Source organism: Terrapene carolina, unplaced genomic scaffold, assembly GCF_002925995.2.
Source record: "Terrapene carolina triunguis isolate 2854851 unplaced genomic scaffold, T_m_triunguis-2.0 Scaffold212, whole genome shotgun sequence".
Taxonomy (NCBI): Eukaryota; Metazoa; Chordata; order Testudines; family Emydidae; genus Terrapene; species Terrapene triunguis.
The window spans coordinates 7,412,156-7,421,328 of NW_020664563.1; the positions used below are offsets into that span (position 1 = coordinate 7,412,156).

Below are 9,173 nucleotides of genomic sequence, written 5' to 3' on the forward strand. Positions count from 1 at the left end.
TTTAACACAGCAGCCTCCCGTCTAGCAATCCAGCCAGAATGATTAAAGGGAGACGGTACCAATCCACACCTGCTCTTTGTTTGCACTGTCACACTTTGACCTAATGTCTCTCTAGATTTTAATTAGGGGATCGGAATTAACACACCCACTCATTATGGACACTCAAATGTTCCCACCTCGCTCCGATTCCGTATAGCCCAACAGCTTCTCCAAATATTAGAGCGGATGGGGGTGTGGGTTGTTGTTTTCCCCCCGCTGTATTTCCAGTTGCTCTAATTCAAAAAGAATCATCCCCTACAACTTCACAACTGCTTTGATTACAAACCAGGGCAGATATTGATTAGAGACTGGGCCAACCACCAACATTTTATAGACAACATTGTCAACAAAAGAAATAAGAGGAAGAGAGAGACCGGTCGTTTTCTTGGCTAACAGAAAATAAAAGGAGAGGAAGAAAAGGCACTTGCAGAATTTCCAAGGCATCTCTGATATTTATATATACACAGGGTCCATTACATTATAAGAACCATATACAGGCTCCATTAAATTATAGGAAATATATAATGAATGGCTTCTCAAGAAGGTCAGGCACTGGCAATGCAGCCCTAAGGACTTCAGAGAGTTGAATGCCACTGCTAGGTGCTTTGTCTAGGTTACAAGCTGCTCAAACAACATTTAACAAAGGGTCTCCTTAGTCATATTATATATATTACAAGAGTCAAGTAACCACATTTTCAATCAGCTGCTAACACAATGAGGCGCATATATATATATATATATATATATATATATATAAAAATTTTAAACAGACACAGATTCAGGTTTCCGAAAGCTGCTCTCCCCCACCATGTGTAACTATCAATGTATATCAACTGGGCGTGCAATCATATTTATTGTCACTTCCATTCATGTCATGCCCTTGCTTATATAGTTTAGATATGAATTATTGACTGTTACAGTCCTGCTGGTAAAAGGGGAGGGGGGGGGGAAAGTCAAGTAGCTCGCAGTGTGCTAAAAAAGAAGCTGTTGGATCAGGCTGCCTATATGCAGTTCATTTTTCTGGGAGGCGTAAGCAAGGATTTTACCCATTCGGAGGGAGGAAAAATAAAATTGCAAAAAATAAAATAAATACATGGCGGCGGATGTTGCTAAATGTCCTTCCCTGAGCATCTGTTGTTTAAGATCACCCTTGATTGATGACTGCTATTTTTTAATTGTTGCTTTTAAAATTTAAATACCCCCCTGGGATGTGTTATAAGTGTGTTAGTGCATGGTAGGAGGTCTGGAAAAGTGGGAACCAGCAGAATGAGTGTTGTGATGTCATTACCACCCTTACAGGAGAACACCCCCTGCCATAAAACAACAGTACCCTAAAGTAATCAACAATCTAATAGACAGGCTTCCACTAAAGGTATTTGACAACTTTCTCTGTGTGTTATCTGGTATCAGTGACTGGTAGATACACAGGGATTTTAACTTTATTTAAAATAAAATTAAAAAAAAACTTTAGAAGTGTATTTTTATTCTTTTTATCCTTATTTAAGAGACAAAGTGAAAACACCTTCTTAGGGGGTTGTTGTTGTTTTTTGTTTTAAATCTATTTTCCGAACAGTTTTCATAGCAGTGCAATATTTTAAAGATGTAACAAGAGAGACGACATATTAAAAGCAGCAAAGGTTGCATGGGTGAAGATTAATTAACATTTTCTCCTCTTCAATAGATACCCTACTATGCAATGTTAATGCCAGAAGTGTAAAATATTCCATTTTTCCCTTTGGAATAATATTAAAAAGTAAGAACTTTTGAGGAGAGGGGAATACCCTTAAAGTGGAAAAACAAAATTGGCACAAAACCCATAAGATCATCAGAATCCCCATTCCTACCTGTTTTCTCTTTGATTTCACACAAGACGTTAAAAAGGGCCGGCTTCATTCTGTGGCAGTTTAAAGCATGTTTTCTGCAAGAAAGAAGCAAGGTTAGGGTGCCATGGCAGCTCAAGACAACTTTCAAAATTGAAATTGGCTAGTATGTGCAAAAGGAGGGGGAAAATACAATTAAATACCTATAAATACAATATACATTTTGGCCAAAACTGCACAGGAAGCCACCATGCAATAACTTTTAGGACTTTAACTGATGATCTTTCATTCTTGAGGGGCTACCCACTAACACAGATAACATAAATTAGGCCAATTTAGGAATTACTTGAAAATGGCATTTGCTACTAAGTGGCATTCATAATCTAGCAGCCCTAGCCAGGCAATTAACAGCCAAAGCCAGGAACATGTGGAAGACATGAAATACACAGCACTGAGATCTGTCTCCCTCCCTCTCACCCCGTCCTCACACTACCCTCCTTTCTATTTAATACACCCATGTGTTCCAATTCATCCTGCAGATGCCCCTCAATATTTGAAAGTTGCACCGATTGGAACTGTCAATTTATAGCATTTCAGGACCCAAGTTAAAGAGAATGGAAATGCACTGCCAGGGGCAAACACACACATCTGGGCACAGAAATGCATTTTTTCATGTTTACATTATGCTTCTTGTGTACACACTGCCTGCTTGCTGATGTTAAGATTCAATTATTGACAATTAGGACACTACACTCATTTAAAAAAAAAAAAAAAAGCACACACACACACAACCTTCTGCTTGGTGGATTTTTTTAAAATTTTCTTTTCTTTTCAGGCGGCAGGGATTGGTTATTGTTTTTGAGGGAGGCAGGAGAGTTGCTTGTTTAATTGGCTGGTTGCCTTTAAAACCCATCAGGTTCCCACTTAAGCAAAGAAACAAATGTAATTTTTTTAGCCATCTAATCACTTTGCAAAGGGCTTGGTTGTATAAAGGGCTGTTCTGATCAGGCATCAATTATGGGAATGTTGTTTACTAACTGAAATGATATATAAAGGTGGTGGGAATATCTGGCAAACATTCACTATTATTTTCCTCACCACCACCCCGCCTTATGGTAAAAGATTGGTATACGAAGTCTCTCAAAGGCATAGCCCAGAAAAGCCACACTGTCACCTTAGCAGAGAACTCAAATGATCACAGCCATTTGTATATAAACAACGCTTATGTGCTTCACACACACAGACACTATTAGCAATTTACATTTTTAAAGGAACTTCATAAAAACTAATATGGGATGCATACGCAGGACTGAAAACCACGCAGCGCTGAAAAATACAGTCGGTTTCACAGCCGAAGAGAAAGTCCGGTAAGGAAGTAGCTGTGTATAGCCCAGCAAGGCAAAACATGGAGCATCATCCAGGTCTCAAAGTTCTGTTTGTTTTTAATTTGATTGAATGTAAATTACACATGCAGGAAAATACACACACACACACACACACACACACACACACACACACACAATTCCTGTAACTTTCAGGATAAAGATTTCCCCCCCTCCCACAGCTCTGTCTGGGCATAAAGTGGGACAATTCTTCATCCTAAAAGCTACCAAGCTCTGCTTCTATAACAATCAGTCCAATAACAAAGTATCCTACGATATTGGGGTTTTAAGGCTAAGAAGACAGAGAGACCAAATATAATAGCATAGCCTCACCCCTTTGGAAGTAGATCCAAGCTAGTTTATTGGGATGTAGTTTTTCCATGAACAATGTTCTCTAGCAATCTGTTCCATTGTGGAACATATGTGCCAGTGAGAACTATACCACACCTAAAAGCTTTTCTTCAGATAATAAAATTCTAATTTATACCAGACAATTTTTGGCAACTTTATATTCAAAAAATAACTGTGCCTTCATTTTTTTTAAGTTTGGCTGGAGCTTCTCAAAGCGGTCTATTGAGCTTGTATGCGGTGAAGTCGAATACATTCCAGTTAGCAGATTTTTACTGCTTTTTTTCTTTTTAATATCCCATCATAAAAAAAATCTATGCACATCTGCCCCAACCATAAAATGTAGCCTTAGCAAAAAGCGCATTATTTTAAAATGTGTCCAAAGATGATACACCACTTGGTGCATTTTCTATGGAATTCAAAGCAGGCTACTGTGTTTTTAAAATTGTCTGCTATAAAATGAAATACTACAACGCAAATGCTGAAGAAGAATCAGCTGCCATCCCCAAATCCTATTCCAAAAGTGTACATAATCCACACATGGTTCCAATAACACATAGTAGTGTCATAGGTGCTTAATGCGGCGGATGAAGGGGGGGGGAAAAGAGAAAGAGTAGTTTTTGTACATATATCTGGATTAGACAGTAAACCCACAGGAAACTGGCCCAAGTTTTTTTTGTTTTTGTTTTTTAAATCCCAACACCCCAAACAAGAATTTGAGTACGACTTTTTCAATGAATAAAAGCAAATATCCACCCCCACCCTTCATGAAAAGGGCCTGCTTTTTAAAATCCCACAGAAAAGCTTTTCTAAAAGGGCTGATAACTGGCGACAAAGAAAGTGATTTGTTTTTACACACGCACAAAACCTCAAAAATCAATTTTTGTAGAAATCCTAACCGTCCCAAGACACGGGCAAGAAAGGCGGGATGAAAGGAATGAAAATCAAATAATTTAGCAATAAAGTCTAGCTTGGGACTTTCTCCTCTTGGGATACCACCCAGCAAGATGATGTTCAAAACTTAGCCCTCCTGTCCTGTTCGACTCCAGGCGCCATGGAAGTGAGGAAGGCCGGCTTGAGATCAGAGAGCAGTTTCAAATAGATAGATACAGGCAGACAGATATAATGTAACTATATCATACCACCAAATTTATATATATATATATATATATATATATATATATACACACACACACACACACACACCACACACATACTTGTGATCAACATTTCTACTGTAGCTCTGGTTCCTTCCCTTCCCCGACCTAGCTAATATTCAAAGCAGAGAAAGCACAATGAAGAAACCCAGCACTATGCAAGGAGGAAGGGAAGATTTCGCCTCCCCCCGCCTTCCCCATCTCACCTGGCTTGTGCCTCATCCAAACTCTGATCTGTGATGGTCATGATCTGCTGTAAAATGTCTCCAATGTCTTGTTTCCTGCCTCCCTCGCCCTCTGTCCCTCCTGCTCCATCCTGCATGTGTTGGGACAGGCCGGGATGTCCTGCCATCCCCACCCCAGCATGGGAATGCATCAACCTGGGTTGATCGTCCATCGCCCAAGCTAGCAGCAGCAGCAGTCCCTTTTCTCCTTCCTTCTCCCTCCGGCTCCTTCGGCGCGCCTCCTAGGGAGAAACCAGGCTTTTTATCCTTCACGCTGGCTCCAAATCCTTCTTCTCGGGAGGAGGAAATTAAAAAAAAAGGCAAAACGAGAAAGGGGGGAGGGGGATCCCGTTGCTTCTTGAAGGGAGGGGGGAAGGGGACGCGGGGGGGGGGGGGGGGGGGGGGGGGAGAGGATGACTCCAAAAAGCAAGAAAAATAAACCTCCTTGCCACTTGGTGGAGGTGGGGGGGGGGGGAAATCAGAGCTGGATTCTGGCTGCTTTCTTAGTCCCGGGCTCCTTTTGCAATCGCAGAAATGAGCTATCAGCCTTTAAATCTGCCTCTTAATCCTTTTGCAAATAGGCATTGATCTGGGGAAGGCAGGGGCGAAGGAGGGTTGCAAGGCAAACTTTCCCCCACCCCCCTCCAGCCACTGCCAGAGCGATCTCAAAGGGGGTGGGCTGGTTTGCTTTCTTTCTTCTTTCCTCTCCCCTTCTTCTTGCAAAAGCCAGAGCTCTGCCCCCACCCCAGCAGCAGCAAAGCAAGCAAAATACCCTCCCTTTTCTCTCTGTCTCTGCAAACTCCAGCAGCCCCCTCTGCCTCCTGCTTTTGCTTAGCTCAGGCTCAGGACTCCTGAAACTGACACAGAAAAAAGCCACAGGAGAAGAGAGCCAAGCTGCCCACCCCTCTGCCTTGATTGGCCATCTGGGAAGGGCCCGAGCTCCTCCCACCCCTTCCTCAGACACATACACTCACATCCCCACCCCACCCCCCCAGCTTCCTGTCAATCACCGGGTTCAGAGGTGGGCTGTGCCCTGCTTCCATCCGAAGTCTCCAGTCCTTAAAGGTGCAAGGGGGTCTTTGCAAAAGAAAGTGCACTTGGCCTGTTCCCCCCCGCCCCGCGCCCCGATGTGCTTGCTCTTCCTAGGGGAGGGGAAGGCTCCCAAACCAGCCACCCTGCAGCCCTGGGAAAAGAAACAAAAGGAGGTTTATTGCAAACATGTCAACATACCACTGGTTTACTCGCTTGCACGTCCTTGCGAAAACATTATTTGCATGCTGGGTAGCAGGGAGGTGCCAGCTGTGATTTAGGAAAAGGGCCTGGTTCGCTCGGCAGGCTGGGCAGCCCTATACCTTCAGAATGAGGAGGCAGGCCCCAAGAAACCCTGGGGCTGGGTGAAAAACACAGGATTTTTTTTACAAAACAAAAGAAATAAACACCAGGTTATTTCATTCTCCTGAAGTTTCTGAGTCTTTAGGTTACAGTTGGGTCAGGTTCTTAGCCTTTCCTCCACAATCATGAAGACTAGAAGTTTTTTTTTTAAATGAACTCCTTGTCTAATCCACTGACTCCAGGAGTTGGGGCTTTAAGACATACACCAAATACTATAAGAGTTGGCAGTGCTGGCTCTGGGTGACAATTTTGCAATAGGAGAGTTCAGTTAAATGAGTGCTCGCCTTTCTTCCCAAGTGCCAGAGGGGTTCTGTGCAGCAAAGGAAGTTTTGGAATGATTTACAGAGCACCATCAGTGCTGGCCCCCCCCTGTACAAATAGAGCTATATATGGTGCCCGAACTCAATCTCTTTAAACTGCCTTTGTGGGATTAAGTGAAGTGAACCGGGGCACCACCACCTTGAAAATCATATTTTGTCTGGAAATATTACAGTGGCCTAAGTATAAGTAACTCCTGTTTCACAGCTAGTAAACGTGATGTTTCCCTCAAAGAGAAAGTGACCGATTCCCCCTCCCCCTGAGCAGTGGTAGGGGTCTGGCATTGAGGCACCTGAATGAAAAGCGGCCAACATGTCTATCCACTGCCATGAGATCTGTGACTGCCCACAGATCAAACACACACTTGTCTGGAGCTACCCAACCTCCCGCATAATAGCAGGAGCCGGCAGCATGAGCAGACAGAGAAGTAGAGGGGCTCAGCAGTGCCTACCCATGGCCAGGCAGAGTCACTGCAAGGGGATACCAGCTGCCTGCCTCGGACTCAGCTGGGTGCCTGGGCATGCAGCAGGTGTGAACATCACATGAGGCCCCTGATGTGGCCTAATGTGGGTAACACTGAAAGAGATTGTCAGGTCTCTGTGCCTGGTCTGCACAGGAGATCTGTGCTGCTGACCTATCTTTGGGGGTATATGTCCCCTGTTTGCCAGGAGATCCATATTGCTGGCACACATCACACAGGTCTTTGTCCTTGTTCTGCCCAGGGGGTTCCTGTCCCTGGCTGGTCAGTTGTAATCCCTGTCTCATGCACTGCTCCACATGGAGCTCACATGCAAGCTCTGCCCCAGGGCCTGTAGGAGGATATTCAGCAGTAACACAGCACCAGAGCAGCTGCTGGTTCTGAGTCTGGGGCCATGATGGTGTAATCTATTCCCAGGACCACTGCATAGAGCTTGTGAGGAACAGGAGCTGGATGGCAGCCAGTGGTACACCTTTCTGCAGGGAGCCCCCATCAATCTCTGCATCCCTTTATGACTGAGACCAGGGGTAGAAGACAAATGATCCTTGTTCTTCTCTCTCCAGAGCTCTGCACAGACCTGGGGAGTAGGGTTGCCAATTTTCTAATTCCAGAAAACCGAACACTCTTGCCCTGCCCATTCCTGCCCACTGCCCCGCCCCTTCCCCAAGGCCCCACCCCTGCCTGAGCCCGCCCCCGCTCACTCCATTCCCCTTCCCTCCATCGCTTGCTCTCCTCCACCCTCTCTCACCTGCTCATTTTCACTGCAAGGCCCAAACAAGCATATTTATTGTTTTGACAGATGTATTATGTTAAGTTCAGGTTTTATTTGTTACAGGACACTAGAGCTGGCAACAAAATAGTCAAAAGGGGTAATTTAAAAAAAAATGAAATTTCACAAAGGTTTTCATGATTATTTCCCTCCCCTCTTCCCATTTTTCGTAACCAGCTCCATGTTTTTTGATCACTAAAGTTATTGTAATTTTATGTGTAGAATCAGGACCACGCATTATCAGAGCTGCAGTGGGTACATTAAAAGCCCACTCCCAAAGCCCAAATACAAATCCATAGAGCACAACCACAGAAATGCACACCTATCCAGATACCTATATAAATAAATCTGTAGAACCTGACTCCCACACCTAAATGCAGAAACACAGGTGTATTCATGTATACACATCTAGCATGCACTAACACACATACTTCCGCATTATTTATTATTATCATTGTTGTTTAGCCTAGAAACCCCAACTCAGAGCAGGGCTCCAGGGTGATAGGTGCTGGACATACACATAAAAAGAGAGTCTGCAATGAAGAGTTTATAATGTAGCTAGACAAAGGTGGGAGAAATGTATGATACATTGGCTCTTCTGCAATTACTAGTCAACATTCACTTTTTAAGAAATAATATATTTCTTTTAGAGTTCCCTTCTCTTTTAAAAACTTGTTATGAAATGAATACACACATATTTTGTGGCATCAGTTTTTTTGTGTGCAAACCAGCAAAAGGAATAAAAGTCAAAGAGATACGCTGCACATTTTATTCACACAGATATACACACATGCGGCAATACACGCACCTCCCTACACAAAGACACACAGTCTCTTACACACATAAATGCATGCATGCACACACTTGCCTACACAGAGACACTTTTTTATACACTTTTCCAGGGGCTGCCTAAATCACCCAGCTGGGAAGGGAGGAGAGTGGGCTGGAGGGGTAAAGATGGGGGTGGGTGGGTGGAGGAGAGAGGATGGGGAAGGAAAGAGGCCAAGGACGAGAGCAGGGTGGGGGTGAGAGGGGGCAGTGAAGGAGAGAGGAGGGGGTGTGGGGGGGTATGTGGGGTGGATGGGGATGCAGGGGGAGGCAGAAGGCTACAGGTGCATGAGGATGTGGAGGGCACAGAGGTGTATAGGGACATAATGGGAGTGCAGCAGTGTATGGAGGTGAATAGGGTGCAGGGCTGTGGGGGGTGAGGGACATGGGGGTGGTGGCTCTGGGAGGTGGAGAGGAT

The 9,173-nt window shown here is 44.2% G+C and overlaps 1 long non-coding RNA gene across 1 annotated transcript; it reads right to left on the bottom strand.

Annotated features, from left to right (window-relative positions):
* Positions 1-1,891: 1,891 nt before the first annotated feature.
* LOC113407509 lies at positions 1,892-5,340 on the bottom strand. Its single transcript, XR_003370007.1, has 2 exons — positions 4,953-5,340; positions 1,892-1,957 (listed from the first exon to the last, which is right to left on the bottom strand). It is a non-coding gene; the product is annotated as an uncharacterized LOC113407509 (long non-coding RNA).
* Positions 5,341-9,173: the final 3,833 nt, after the last annotated feature.